Genomic DNA, 15,818 nt, shown 5'->3' with positions numbered 1-15,818 from the left:
TGACTTGCTTGCCTTTGTATAGTACCATACTGTTTTGATCACGATAGATTTGTAGGAAGTTTCAAAATCATTAAGTGTGGGTCCTCCACCTTTGTTCTTGTCAATACCTCCTTTAACTTCTAAATATTTTCAGAAAGCATTTTCTAGTTAATCCAAAAAATCTCCTATAAGCTCATATTTTCTATGTTTGCATTTTTGAACCATAGGCTATTTCTTTTCTATTGGAAAAGTTTCAAGTATGGCTTTTAGAGAATGTTTTCCTACTTTCCACTCCTTTACTTGACCTTCATATTTATTGTGAAAGAGGGATGCTGTAGGCCCTTTTCCAGTTTAGTTCAATCATCATCCAAGATTTAGCATTTGAGACCCTAGCTAACATGTATCCAAATTTATATAGGTCAGGTAACTTCAGGTTGTATGCACCAAAAATAATTCTAAGTTCTTTTGTGAATAGTTACTGGTTTTATTAGGGTTTAAGGAAATCCTTAATGAAGCTGTTAATCATCTTCAAATCCAAATTTAAGTTACATTTGCCTATATACCTGGCTCATAGGAGGGATGGATCTTTATAGGCAACCAGCATTTTGGTGTCTTAGAATAATACTTATTGTCAAGTAAAGATCTGGACAAGGAAAAGTGGAGGTAGGAGTTAACAAAAGTGCAGAAGGAGAGACATAAGAAGGATAAGGGAGGAAAGGAAGAGTTAGATATAGGGAGGAGAGGGAGTGAGAATATTTACTAGAGAAATGAGGATTTACTAATTGGTTGGTATTTGTTTCTTATATTGCTTTTTAGCTTTTTCACAGAATCTTTCCGTGAAGAATTTTTGAATTGTAGACTTCTTGTGGACAGTGCGTTCACTGTACAGAAAGGTTGGTTTGAACCACAAGGTCAGTGGTTCAAATTCACAAGTTGCTCCTTGGAAGTAGTAAATGATTCTCAATGGCGCTTAACATCAATAACAACAGGCATCTGAACACTAGTCAAAATGCTATCCATTAGGTTTGAGAAATCTTAATCCCTCCAAGGCACCTCTAAAATGAACAATTTTGCTTAAGTCAAATGTTACTCAGAGTGACTATTGGAAGATCCAAATTATTCTTGGTGAAAGTATGCTATTTAGAGAGATAGGTGGAAGAATAGTGGAAATGGGAGTACGTGGTTTATAGGGCATAATCTTGTGTTCTATTCTGTGATTCTTCTTCTTATGACAAACAGCACTTTTATTACAGCACAACACAAAACAGAAACAAAAGAGGACAAAAAGGGATGAAAAGGAATTGCCTAATTCAACCATGGGTATCAGGAGCCCTGGTAACCAAGTGGTAACCACAAGGTCAGCAGTTTGAATCTACCAGTTTGTCCTCGGAAGAAAGATGAGGCTTGCTTCTCTCATAAAGATATATAGCCTCAGAAACTCTATACAGGGTTGCTATGTGTTGCAACCAATTCAATGGCACAGCAAACAGTATATCATCCATTATATGATATAATATGAACTGTATGTTATCTTCTTTCCAAATTCAAATTACATAATTTATTATTTGACTTAGGAACCCTAGTGGTGCAGTGGCTAAGCATTTGGCTGCTAACCTAAAAGTCAGTAATTTGAACCTACCACGGGAGAAAGATCCAACTATTTAAAGAATAAAAAAAAAAGCTAACAACTTAAATCTATTGATGGGAGGACCTCAATTACTTTACTAAAACAACAGGATTCAAACAGAAGTTCAGAAGAAATGACAATGAACCCTGCTGATCTGACTTTATGCTAGGTTCTTTCCTGGAAAGGCCCTTGGCAATTTCCTGAGTTTGCATTTTCTTCACTGTAAATTCAGGATCATAACCTAGTTTGTAGGGCTATTAGGAAGATTAAGAAGGTTAAAATAAAGAGTGTGCTGGGAACAGTGCCTACTTCTGAGTGCTTGCTCTGTAGACTCTAGAAATGTGGCCACACAGAATGAATAATAGGGAAGTAGTAGCATATGGAGAGAAATGCAAATGTTGTAAAGGAAACTCAGAATTTGCAGAGATAGCTAAGGAGGACAAAGAAATTCCATTATGTCTTGCAACATATTAGAAAACAAGGCTATTTTAAACTTGGTTGAGTGGATGTGGTTGTGGTAGTGGTGGTGGTTATGGGTAAAAATAGAATGTGTGATTTTGCTCTGCTGAGTGTTTATTACTGTTAAGTGCTGTGGACTAGTTTTCTAAAGCTATAAATCTTTATTGGAGCAGAAAGCCTCGTTTTTCTCCTGAGGAGCAGTTGGTGGACTTGAACTGCAGATCTTTTGGTTAGCAACCCACTACCCCAGGGCTCCTTTGGTTGACTAGAGATACAGATTTATCTCTGCTATCACTTTGGCTCCTACTCTGTGAAAGTTAGTGCGGCAGGATTAGCTAGCAATCACTTATTCACATAGAGTGGACATTCAGGGAGCAATGTAAGGGATCAGGTGCAGTGCCTGGCCCATGCCAGAGAAAACAGGTGAGGCCATGTCCGCTCCAACTTTAAAGTGTACACTGACAGTACATAGAGAAGCCTAAGCAGTTGCCGTTAATGGGTGTGAGACTATAAGACAAGGTCTATAGCCTCATGTGTTGTGTAGACTTCCTAACGAGCATCAGCATAGGGTAAGTTTAGGCCAGACTTACAGCATCTTCAATAAGGAATATGTTATGGAGTTAGACTTGGATTTAGAACTTCAAACATAATTCCATGACAGTTCAAAAATCTGCCATTTATATTTACTTATATTAATGCTTGTTGTTGTTGTTGTGTGCTGTTGAGTCGGTTCTGACCCATAGCAATCCTGTATAGGGTTTCAGAAGAGTAGCTGGTGTTGTTGCACTGCCAACCTTGCGGTTCAAACCGACTTTGCAGTCCAGCACATTAACACACAGCACCACACCAGGACGCTGTAATAATGCTTAAAGTACTTTTAAAAACATTTGTTTTATTTTCTTAAATTGACCAACTCTATCTCCTAAAGGGAAGTCTTGGTGTGTCATTGTAGGGTAAGCACTGGATTGGTAATCACAAGATTGGTGGTTCAAACCCACCAGCCACTCCTTGAAAGCCTAGGGTCACTATGAGGCAGAATTGACTAGATGTCATTTAGCAACATCTCTTAAACTGTTTGCCAGTTTCCCTACTCTAATTCTAAAAAAAGAATAATTCACCTTTCATTCATGCTCCCAAACTGAATCCTCAGACTTGCAGGATAAACAATCCATGGCAGGTTTAGATACCAGAGAAGTGATTTACACTAATCAGATTCACACAGACTAATCTCTAGGCTATAACACATCCAATCAGATGGGAAGTTTAATTCTGTCATGCAGTCAATTATGACATGTGGTAAATTTAATAAGGTCTTCTGTCTGCTCAAGAGCTAGTCAGGTGACTGACTCTGGGCAAAGGAAAGCTCCTTGCAGCAAGAACCACCATGTGGGAGCCATGTCTGATTTCCCCTGGCTTCCCAAGGGGGAATGAGAATTGAACTAAAAAATCAGCCCAAGGCTGATTCTTATAAAGCAGAGGTCAGACATGCATCTACCCTACACCCTTCTTTATCCTATTCTGATACCAGCCATTCCTCCTACAGCACTCTGTGCTTCACATCTGGGTTCGATAATCCATTGCAATGGCCACACAGAACCCAACAATACTCACTTCTATGGGGTTTATTAGGGAAGTGAACAGGGTACAATTCAGGATCAAAACCAACTGAGGATGCAGTCTCCTGTCTGCCATACTGCAGGCATGCCTTACTCTTTTCTTTGGCGTCTCAGCCACTTGGCCCCTTGGCCTCTGCTTAGCTCAGGCAAGTGTTACAAAGTTCTGTTAGCCAGTCTGTGAATGCCCATGGGCACATTCTGCAAGCCAGCCTTCTCTCTCTAAGTACTCAGGTTTACTCAGTACATGAACCTAAAGCCTGAAGCTGCTCTGTCTCTCCATGCCACCACCTCGGCTGCTGCCTCTGCTGTTGCGTTGCTGTTTCTCACACTTCCCTTATGTTCTTCTCTCTTGATGGTCCTGGGGTCTTCTGTCTCTTCTTCTGAGATGGCTCCTTTTAAAGGTAGCTGGAAGGCAAAACAGACTCAAGAGTCCTACATATCTTATATACATAGTTCCACCTGGTGTGGCGCTGTAGATTAATGAATTAGGCTGCACAGTTGGTTTGAACCTCAAGGTCGTGGTTCAAATTCACCAGCTGCTCCTCCTCGGAAACCCTATACAGGGTCGCTCTGGGTTGGAACCAACTTGATGGCACTTAACAACAACACCCAATCACTTGGTGGTAATTAAGAAGACTTTGAATAGAAAAGGTGCCGCAGTTGCACATTCTTAATGTAATCAATTCAATTCATACTCATTGAACACTTCTTGTTTTTACTTGCCATCAAACATTTAACGCTAAAAGCAAACCCATTGTTATCTAATTGGTCCTGATCCATAATGACCCACTAGGACAGACTCAAACTGCCCTGAAAGGTTTCCAAGGCTGCAAATCTTTATGGAAGCAGACTGCTGCATCTTTCTCCTGGGAAGCATCTGGTGGATTCCAATGACCAACTTTCTGCTTAGGAACAAAGCATGTAAGCACTGCACCACCAGGGAGCCATCAAACATTTACTATGTGCCAAATACTGGAACTCGCTGACCAGTGGAACTTATTATTAGATGAATTTCCCACTCTTGGGCCACTTTGGAGGAGAAGGGTGTTGGGACTCTAAATAATTACAGTTGTTCAGGATTGAGGCCTGGAGGATGGGAAGAGACCAAGGCTTAGAAATTGGCTGCCCAGACGCTTTCAGTTTATGTTTATTGTTATGTGCCATGGTCCACAGCATATACCACAGGAGAAAATGTGCTTGATTACGAGCCAAAAATTTGGTGGTTCAAATCCACCCAGAAGACAAAACTGGCAATCTGCTTCTTGTAAACCATGGAGCAAATTTACTCTGCACACCTACGTTTGGCATCAGTAGAATCTACTCCACAACAACTAGCAACAACACCATAGTAATCCCATGTATGTTAGAGTAAAACTGTGCTCTACCAGAGGAAAGCACCTGGGTTAAGAACAGCCCACAACTGTCAGCCAATGAAAATAGTTGTCATTAGTAATACGTTCTGAAATGTCCCTTTGATTCTAAGGTATTTAATGATGATAATAAGCTCCAGATTGCTTGTTACCTGCCAGACACAGAGTGAAACCTTCAAATACAAAGTTGCAACCTCATAATCACTTTAAGAACCACATACTATTGTTACTGCCCCTAGAACACAACTGAGGAAACAGGCTTAATGAGTCTTAGTCCACAGAACCTGTGACGGTGCCTAGAAGGAGAACAGACCTGGGCTGAAAGAGGTGGGCAGGATCAGGAGCTCTAGCTTCTAGCAGTGCTATACTTGGTTTGGGACAGGTCCTGGCACCTAGAGGGCAGGAAGTACATTAAGGGTGTCTCTGGAATAAGCATTTAAATGGATGGGGTGGATTTTTCCCCTCCTTTTCCCACTAACTAAGATAATACAATGTCAGCTCTCCAAGCAATTTCCCACAATAGTCATATCAACAGTTGAGGAAGCACAGGTCCAAAGAAATGAAATGACTGACTAGGGCACTTCCCCGGCCTCACAGTGCAGCTAAGAAGACCTGACCTCTTCAGGCTCTCAGGTCCTCTCTGGGCCAGGCAGAGGCATATCTAAGGAATGGTTTGTATATCATGTGCCCTGGGTACCACTTGAGTAGTTTCTATTAACCATTGCCAGGTGTAAGAGATCATTCAGCAAGTTAAAACTAATCTTTTAATATACAAAAGCTTCCTGATGTGGTGCTGTGGGTTAATGCATCAGACTGTAAAGCAGTTTGAACTGCAAGGTTGGCATTCAAGCTCATCAGTTGCTCTTCAGAAACCCTATGCAGGATCGTTATGGGTTGGAATCGACTCAACAGCACTTAACAACAACAACAAATGGGTCAAGGAAAGGAGCCCTGGTGGTCTAATGGGTAACCCACCAGTCACTCTGGGAGAAAGATGAGGCTGTAAAGATTAACAGTCTCAGAAGCCCAATGGAGCAATTCTGTCCTGTAGTATTGTTGTTGTTAAGTGTTGTCGAGTTGGTTCCTACTCATAGGGACCCTGTATAGGGTTTCCGAAGATCGACTAGTGAGCTTGAACAGCCGACCTTAAGGTTCAAACCGATTTTGCAGTCCAGCGCATCAATCCGCAGTGTCATACCAGGACATTGTAGTCTAGGGTATCTATAAGTGTCAGAATCCACTTGGTGGCAATGTTTGGTTTGGTTTGGTTTGGTTATGGGTGAAGACAAGATTGTGATTCTACTCTACTGTTTGTTGTTGCTAATAGTGCTGTGGAGTTTATTCTGACACACAGTGACCCTGTATAGGATTTCTGAGCCTGTGAATCTTTATTGGAGTAGAAACCTCATCTTTCTCCCCAGGAGTGGTTGGGTGAGCTCCAACCGCCAACCTACAGAACCACAGCTCTCTCCTGCTAAATGTAGAAAGAGGCAAAAAAAAAAAAAAAAAAAAAAAAACTGAAAAAAAAAATATATTGAGCAAATCATAACCCAGTTTTCATCAGTGAAAACAAGGAAGGTACAGTTGTAACTTTCAAGTAGTGTCATAATGTGTTAAATAAAAGATTTATGAGCTTGACATGCCTTTTTGAGCAGCTATTATGGAGTCCTGGTGTAGCGCTATAGGATAAGTACTGGACTGCTAACTGCAAGGTGAATGGTTCAAACCCACCAGCTGCTACTCCAAAACCCTATACAGGGTCGCTATGAGTCAGAGCCCACTGCACGGCACTTAACGACATTATGGTAAGATGAATGTCAGATGTTTGGATTGGGGTGCAAATTCAGCGCTTGCCGTAGAGCCCTTTTCCTTAGATACACCTCTTGGGTTGGGTCACCTGGGCTTATTTTGGTATGTACATGGATAGGAAGGTTGTCTCCCACCAACTGGTATGCTGGATCAGCGCCCTGCCTCCGACATCTGCTGGCCACCAGTCATTCATACTCTATATATCGTTTCAGGAACTACACAAAGGTTTAAGTGCACGCACGCGCGCGCACACACACACATATATTTGCAAGCGATAATACAAAGATATTTTACACAGATTCATCAACACTATGTGGCCGTTTTGAAGTTCTAGTCCAGGCATTGGACGCTTGGGCGCATCAGGGCGGGGCTAGGGCGAGGCCAGGGCGAATGGGGAGGAGAGAGTGGGCGTGGGCGGGGCGTAGACAGGAGGGGCGGATACGCGCCCCGGAGGCGGCCTTGTTTCCTCGCGCGCGCCGGAAGTTGCAGTTGTCTGCTAGGTTGTGCTCTGGACCGCTGGGCAGGTGAGGCTCCGAGGGCGCGGGCGTCTGCTGGGTGTGCCCTGGGCCGGGGATCGGAAGGGCGCCGTGGCCGCGGTGCCCCAGAGCCGGCGAGCGCGGTGAGTACTAGCTGACACAGCCTTCCTCAAGCCTCGCCCCGGCAGCGCCGGGGCACGGGCTGGGGGCTGCTTGTCCTGTTCCCCTGGGGTCACTTTATGGACACGAGTCCCGTAGACTCTGCTCTGGCTTCAGCAATAGCCGCAGGTTTTCCGAGCGGCTTGAGTTTTCGTTTGAGATCGGTGATGCCAGACAAGACCGTTGGTTTTTGTGTCAATGTTTTATTTTTATCATTTTAAAAAAACGAGCTCACCACCTTCTTTGCTTCTCTCCGCGGATAAACTTTTAGTCAGCTGTTACCTCTTTGTTTTTAACCTCTTTTTTAGGAGCCTGGTAGGTAGTGGATTACGAGTTGGGCTGCTAACCGCAAGGTCAGCAGTTTGAATCTACCAGTCACTCCACGGGAGAAAGATGAGTCTTTCTGCTCCTGAAAAGATTTACAGCGTCGGAAACCTTATACAGGGCTGCTATGAATCGGAACCAACTCCATGACACATCACCACCACTGTATACTTTCAAAATGTATTTTCTGACAGCATATTCTAATTCTGATAAAGCAGAACATAAGATGCCATTAAAAGATGCATACAATCTTATGTGTAAGGAATAATAGGAACGATGAGACTCTAGGACAGGGGACCCTCTTGCATTTTAGATCATTCTTTGTGTGTGTGTTTAATAGACTTAATTTTTTTTTGAGTAGTTTTTGGCTCACGGAAAAAAAAGTGCAGAAAGCATAGAGTTGTGATATCTTCCTCCTTACATTGTGCAGATAATTCGTTTTGGAAATTGCAGTAAAACAATAGCAGTCCGTTTGTGGTGATCTTATTGACAAAATGAAAATTTGATTGTAAGTCTTATACTTCACCTTCTATTCTTAAGCCCTTGACTTGGTAAACATGGAAATTGTTAGACATACATGTGATGTTAATGGTTTTGATTTTTAAAATATTTTTCTTGAGTTCTTGGTAAAAGTTTGCACATACATTAGGTTCCTGTTTGCAGTGTAATGACAGTTACGTTTTTCACAATGTGTCAGCGTTCTCTTTAATTGCATTCTGTTCTTATATTTCCAGTACTCTAGTTTCCCTGCTGACATGTGGTCTAATCTTTGTTTTGGAGTATTTGTTGACCTTTTAATCCCATATAGTTTTTCTGTAGCGCACCATGTGGCACTGTTATTTTGCTAAAAGTTGATCTCAGGGGATAGTTTCAGTTCAAAGTTTAAAGAGTATCTCAGGATGATAATCTCTGGTCTCATCTGGTTCAGCAAATCTGGACTTTTTAGAAATTTGAGCTCTGTTCCTTATTTTTCTCCCCTTCTCTCAGGGTCCTTGAGTAAAGCAGTCATAGTGGTAGCCAGGCAGCATCTAGTTCTGGTCTCAGGGTAGATGAGACTGTTAGCCTTATAAACTCATTTTTTTCTGAGACTTTGGTTTCTTGCTTTCTCTTTTGCTCCTGATGAGTACAGATAAATAGTTGCATGTTAGATGCTTCTTTCAAGCTTTTGGGGACCCAGACCACTAGGATGCAGAACATGAACTTTGTGAATTCTACGCTGTGGGTTAATGCGTCAGACTGCAAAGTGTTTTGAACTGCAAGGTCAGCGGTTCAAGCTCACCAGCTGCTCCTAGGAAACCCTATACACGGTCACTATGGGTCGGAACTGACTAGATGACACTTAACAACAACAACATCTATACCAATTGACTGAGTTATCTCATGGGACTAAGGTCCTAAGCCTTCAAACCTAGAAAACCAATCTTGCAAGGTGTTTGGTTATGTTTGAGAAGTAACTGTACTTGTGTCTTGTATGAATGTATACACTTGTACACACATATCTGTACTTATACATATGTTGTTGTTAGTGCCATTGAGTCGGTTCCAACTGATAATGACCCATATAGGGCCTTTGAGGAGTGGCTTTGAACTGCCAACCTGTGGTTAGCAATCCAGTGCTTATCCTGCAGCACCATACCAAGACTCTTAGCATATATTTGTTGTTGTTAGGTGCCATCGAGTCGGCACCAACTCATTGGGACCCTGTACACAACAGAATGAAGTACCTGCTAGTCCTGAGCCAACCTCTGCTGACCATCTAGTTGGGGTTGTCTTCCTCTTTTTCTCTGACCCTCTACTTTACCAAACATGATATTCTTCTTCAGGGACTGGCACCTTCTGACAATATGCCCAAAATATGAGAGACAAAGTCTGGCCATCCTGGCTTCTAGGAGCATTCAGGTTGTATTTCTTCCAACACAGACTTGTTTTTTCTTTTAGCAGTCCATGGTACTTTTCACATTCTCCAACATCATAACTCAAATGCATCAGTTCTTCTACAGTCTTCCTTAATATACTGTCCAACTTTCACATGCACATTGTTGTTGTTGTTGTTAAGTACCATGGAGTCAGTTCTGACTCATAGTGACCCTACATAGGGTTTCCGAGGCTTTAAATCTTTGCCGGAGCAAACCGCCTCATCTTTCTCCCGTGGAACTGCTAACCTGAGGTTAGCAGCCCGATTCGTAACCATTATGCTACCAGAGTTCATGTACATGAGGTTATTGAAAATACCATGTTTTGGGTCAAGCACACCTTTTAGTCCTCAAACTGACATTTGTGATCTTGAGCACTTTAAAGAGGTCTTGTGCAGCAGATTTGCCTAGTACAATATGTTGTTTAATTTCTTGACTGCTGCTTCTATGCGTGTAGATGCTTGACCTGAGCAAAATGAAGTCATTGACAACTTCAATCTTTTCTCCATTTATACCGATGCTATTTATTGGTTCAGTGGTGAGGATTTTGTCATCTTTACATTGAGGTGCAACACATACAGAAGGCTATAGTCTTTAATCTTTTTTGTTTGTTTTTTTGTTTAAGGTTATTATTGTGGATTGAGTGAAAGCTTACAGGGCAGATCATTAGTTTTACATTCAAGAAATCATACACCTTGTTTCATTACAATGATTGTAATCCCTTCCGTGTACTATCAATTAACAGTATTTTCTCTGTTGACTTTAGGTGTTGGGTTTTTTTTTTTAAACACTCAAGCATATATAATAATTTACACCACCAAAGGGCACATTCTGCAAGTCTGCCTGCTGGCCACCAGCTCTTAGTCCCTCTCTTCCCATGGATTTTGAGTCCTCAGCTGCTCCCTCTCTCCATGTCCCCATCTCTACCTCTATCTCTGCCTCCATCTCTGGTGTCGCTGCTTCTCTGGATAAGGTCTCACATTCTGCTTGTGCTCTTCTCCCTTAATGGTCCTAGGGTCCTTTGTTTCTGGTCTATAAGATTAACTACACCCCTGTTTTTGTTACAAGACTTCTACCTTTACAATTGTGACAGTTGCAATTAGTCATGATAACAGTTACTCACTACTGAATCATAAGAATCTTATCCCCATCTCATTTAACCAGACCAGTCTAGACAAGATGAAAGCTATTCATTGGGTATTCTTTCTTCCCCCACACACTCTTAAACTAAACTCCCCCTTGAAACCTTATAAGCTAGTCACTTCATCCCTTTATTGCCCCCTTATTTTAGGTAGCCAATGTCTAAGTTGCCCATCCGTATCTACCCTGTGTATAGAGGGGATAGCTTTGATACTTGATGTGATGACTCCTTCCCTCTCTGTTGGTGTTTAGAGTTACTACCTCCGTGAGTATAGGTCAAGTTTATCAAAAATTGTTTTGTTCTTTTTTTTTTTTTGAATCTTCCTCTAGTCGAATTCTGATTATCAAGCCATTGAAGCTAGATCAAATGGGTACTGTCTGCAAGTTTGGGTGTTTTTGTGCCTCTCCCACTTCATATCAGCTGGATGCTTCACTCTCAACTCTAGCCCTCTGTGGCTATGCCCTTGTCCATGGGCTCAAGTGTCCCCAGGTCTCACCACACTTTGGACCAACCAGCCCTTCCTCTTCTCTCTTATCATCTCCAGGTCAACGAGAGTCTATGGAATGTGGTTGAACTCAGCCCATTTCTTCATTGCTGCCTTTCCCCCTCTTACACTCACCAGTAGACCAATGTGGTCGTCTGCAAACTTCCATACCTAATCTTGTGTTCCCTTTGAGTTTCTGTCTTAGAGGGGGGTTTGTCCTCAGGGAACTTGATTGCTTGCCTTGATGGCTTCCCGATGAACAACTTACTTATTCTTGTAGTAGCCAGTCATGTTGCCATTTTTGTTTTGGGTTTTTCCTGCTGATCTTTCTTTGAAAATGTATCTTCTGTCGCTCTAGCTGTTCCGGGCTGGTCTGCTTGTCCTTTCTAGTGGAAATGTCCCACCTCAGAAGATTCTGGATGGTGTCTTTGATCTTCTTGAGTAAGTATTTTAAGTCCTCTTCACTTTCAGCAAGCTAGGTTGTGTGTTCTGCTATCACAGGTTGTTAATAAGTCTTCCTCCAATCCTGATGCTGTGTTTTTCTTCATATAATCTAGTTTCTCTGATTATGTGCTCAGCATCCAGACTGAATAAGTTTGGTGAAATAATACAACCCTGGTGCACACCTTTGCTAATTTTAAAGCATTCGGTGTTCCCTTGTTCTCTTTGAACAGCTACCTCTTGATCTATGTACAGCACAATTAAGTATTCTGGAATGTTGTCCATATCTTGTCATGATCCACCCAATCAAAGGCCTTTTCATAGTCAGTAAAGCACAGGTAAACATCTTTATGGCTTTCTCTGCTTTCAGCCAAGATCCAGCTGACATCAGCAATGATTTTCTTCATTCTGTGTCATTGTCTGAATTCAGTTTGAACCTCTGAAATGTACCTTTGCATCCGTTTTTGGATTATCTTTAGCAAAATTTTACTTGTATGTAATAGTAATGATAATTGTCCAGTGACTTCTGCATTCCCTTGGGTTACCTCTTTTTGGAATGGGCACAAACATGGTTCTCTTCCAGTCAGTTGGCCAGGTAGTTGTCTTCCAAATTTCTTGGCGTAGATGAGTGAGTGCCTCCAGTACTTTATCAGTTTGTTGAAAGATTTCAATTTGTATTCCGTCAATTACCAGAGCCTTGTTCTTTGCCACACTGCCTTCAATGCGCCAGGGACTTCTTCCTTCAGTTTCATTGGATCTTGTTGTAGTTGAACATCAACTATTTCTTTTTTTTCCCCCACACACTTATTGTTGTTATTGTTAAGGGTTTCCTAGGAGCAGCTTGAACCTCGGACCTTTCGGTTCAAACCGACTTTGTAGTCCAGCCCATTGACCCACAGCATCACTTCAGGATTCATTATACATACATGTTGTTGTGAAGTTCTTTTGAGACAGTACTGACTTACAGTGACTCTTTATAGGGTTTCCAAGGAGCAGGTGGTGCATTTGAACGGCTGACCTTGTGGTTTGCAGTTCAGTGCTGATCCTACAGTGCCATACAAGGAGTCCTTGAACATGTTGTTGTTAAGTGCCATCAAGTTGATTCTAACTTATAGAAACCCTGTATAGGGTTTTCAGGTCATAGCTGGTGGGCTTGAACCACTGACCTTGTAATTCAAACTAACTGCAGTCCACTGCATTAACCCACAGTGCCACATTAGAACTCCATTAGGGAATTTCAAAAGGTTCGTGTAAAAATTCTGTTTTGTTTTTTTTTTCTGTAAAGATTTTATTTTTTTAATTATTATTTTTTGGGTGGGACGGGGAACAAGAGTGGGCAGGGACCTGCTTTTCCTTCTCGGCAGCTGCCTTCCCCATGGTGGCCAAGAGATTGCTGAGCTCATCTCACTTCCTCTTCGTGTGATGAATGCATGTCCCCACCCTTTTCTTTCTTTAATTGTTTTATTGTGAATTATGTGATAGTTTCTATGGGATAACATTAGCTTTACATTCATCCTCATTCATCCTATCGTATATCGTTTCATTGCCATTGTTATAGTCCCCTCCATGCATCATCAACCAACCAAAGGGTGTACCCCTCAAGCCTGCCCCTCTGTTGTCAGCACACAGCCCCTCTCCCTCTCTGTGTCTAGAGTCCCCAGCTGCTCCATCTCTCCAAGTCATCGTCTCTGCCTCCATCTCTGGCATCACTGTTTCTCTGGGTAGGGTCCCGCACTCCGCCCTTCTCCCTTGATGGTCCCAGGGACCTCTGTTCCTGGACTGCAAAGTCAACCACTCCCCTCCTTTTCTTGATGAACTTGAGCACCTGCTTGTCGTTGGAGATCTTGAGTGCCTCCATGACAGGGCGCTCATAAGACGCAAAGCCACACAACTCCCGGATCATGTCCTGCACGAACTTGATATCATCCTTAGTGAGGCCGTACTTTGGCTTGCTCATGTTTTTGGTTTCTTTGTGGCCCTTGTTGAGGCCAGTGGCCATAGGGTAGCATACAGCCATAGCTGCTGTTCTTTAGTGGCTGCTGCAGCTCCCTTTTCTTTGAATTCCATGTTTCTACAAACTTTTTCAAGTCCCCTTCTATATATGGTGGTGTGTGGTTCTGACTCATTGTTCTTAGGTGCCATTGAGTCAGTACCAACTCATAGTGATAGAGGAAACACTGCTTGGTTGTGAGCCAACCTCACAATCATTGCTGTGCCTGAGCCCTTTGCTCTCACCACTGTGCCAGTCCATCTTGCTGGGCATCTTCCTCTTTTTCTCTGACCCTCCACTTTACCAAACATGGTATCCTTTCCCAGTGACTGGTCCCTCCTGATAATATGTCCGAAGTATGAGAGACTCATAGTGACCCTATGTAGGGTGTCCGAGGCTGTAAATCTACAGGAGAAATCTTTCTCCTATGGAGCAACTAGTAAATTTGAACTACTGACCTTGCAGTTAGCAACCCAGCCATAATCCACTATGCTACCAGTGCTCCTTCTTCAATATATAGATGCTTCTGTCTGCACACACAGGAATCTTGATGGCACTGCAGAATAAGCAGTGGACTGCTAATCACTAGGATGGTAGTTCAAACCCACCAGCCACTCCCATGAAATAGTCTGCACACATGTATATATACTTGCATCTACCTATATGTGTGTTGTTGTTGTTGTTAAGTGCTTTTGAGTAGATTCCAACCCATAGTGACCTGGTATTGGGTTTCTGAGAAGCAGCTGGTGAGTTTGAACCATCAACCTTGCAATTCAAATGGCTTTGCAGTCTGGCTCATTAACCCACAGCGCCACACCAGGACCCCATATGCATGTACACATTTGTATATGACCATACACTTGTTATCCTGGTCATTGTTGGTATTGTTGCCAAATTATATTGTCAGGTTTTTTAGTGTACACATCCTTTCTCTTGAGTGCTTCTTAGTGACATTGTTTTGGTCAAGCTATGCTCACATTCGATACTACTTTCTAATTGCCAAAAATAATGTGTATCCATGACGAGAGCATGATTCTACTTCCTCTTCCAAACCTTTGCAAGTGACCACCAGTTAACACTTTGGTCTCAATTTTTATTTCTTTAAAAAAAATTGTGATTTTGGAGAAAATTTGCATAGCAAATTAGATTCTCATGAAGCAATTCCCATACTTTAAAAAAAAAAACAAAAAAACCCAACTATTTTCTTATGTTTTAGGTGAAAGGTTACATAGTAAATTAGTTTTCTGATGAAGAAATCACACATGGTATTATAGTCTCTGCTGCACCTCCCCACTTCCTTTCTGGGATCCCTGTTTCTGTTTATCCCGTGTCCTGGTTTTTATCTTCTTATAACAGTTGTTGTTGTTAAGGGCTCGTCTGACTTGTAGTGACCCTGTATAGGTTTTCTGAGGAGCGGCTGGTGACTTTGAACTACTGACCTTGAGACTTAAACTGACCTTGTGGTTGACTGCTTATCCTACAATGCCACACATGAATCATACAATATTTAGCCTTATGTGACTGACTTATTTCACTTAGCATATGCATATCTTACATATAATATGTTTTACATACTCATTCTTTATGCTTGCCTGGTATTCCATTGGAGTCCTGGTGTGGCGTTGTGGGTTTATACGCTGGACTGCAAAGTTTGTTTGAACCACAGGGTCGGAGGAGGTTCAAGCTCATCAGTTGCTCTTTAATATGAGTCAGAACCAACTCAATGGCACGTAACAACAGTATTCTATTGTGTGTTTTTACCTCATTTTACTTATCCATTCATTTATTGATGGGTACTTTGGTTATTTCAGTATTATGCTATTGTGAATAATGATGCAATGAACATATGTGTGCTTCCATCTGTCCGTGTCTCTTTTATTAGATCTTTAGAGTACATACATAGAAGTGGAATTACTGGATCTTAAAGTATTTCTAGTTTTTTGAGGAAGCATCATACCAGTTTCCATACAGTTTGCAGTTCCATCAGCCATGAGATTGAAAGCTCACCATATCCTCTCCAGCATTTGTTG

The 15,818-nt window shown here is 42.0% G+C and overlaps 1 pseudogene; it reads right to left on the bottom strand.

Annotated features, from left to right (window-relative positions):
- Positions 1–7,356: 7,356 nt before the first annotated feature.
- Positions 7,357–13,815, bottom strand: LOC102815935 (annotated as a pseudogene).
- Positions 13,816–15,818: the final 2,003 nt, after the last annotated feature.

This window comes from Chrysochloris asiatica, unplaced genomic scaffold, assembly GCF_000296735.1.
Source record: "Chrysochloris asiatica unplaced genomic scaffold, ChrAsi1.0 scaffold00356, whole genome shotgun sequence".
NCBI lineage: Eukaryota > Metazoa > Chordata > Mammalia > Afrosoricida > Chrysochloridae > Chrysochloris > Chrysochloris asiatica.
The sequence above is the reverse complement of the archived record's forward strand: the minus strand, read 5'-3'. Positions and strand labels throughout refer to the sequence as shown.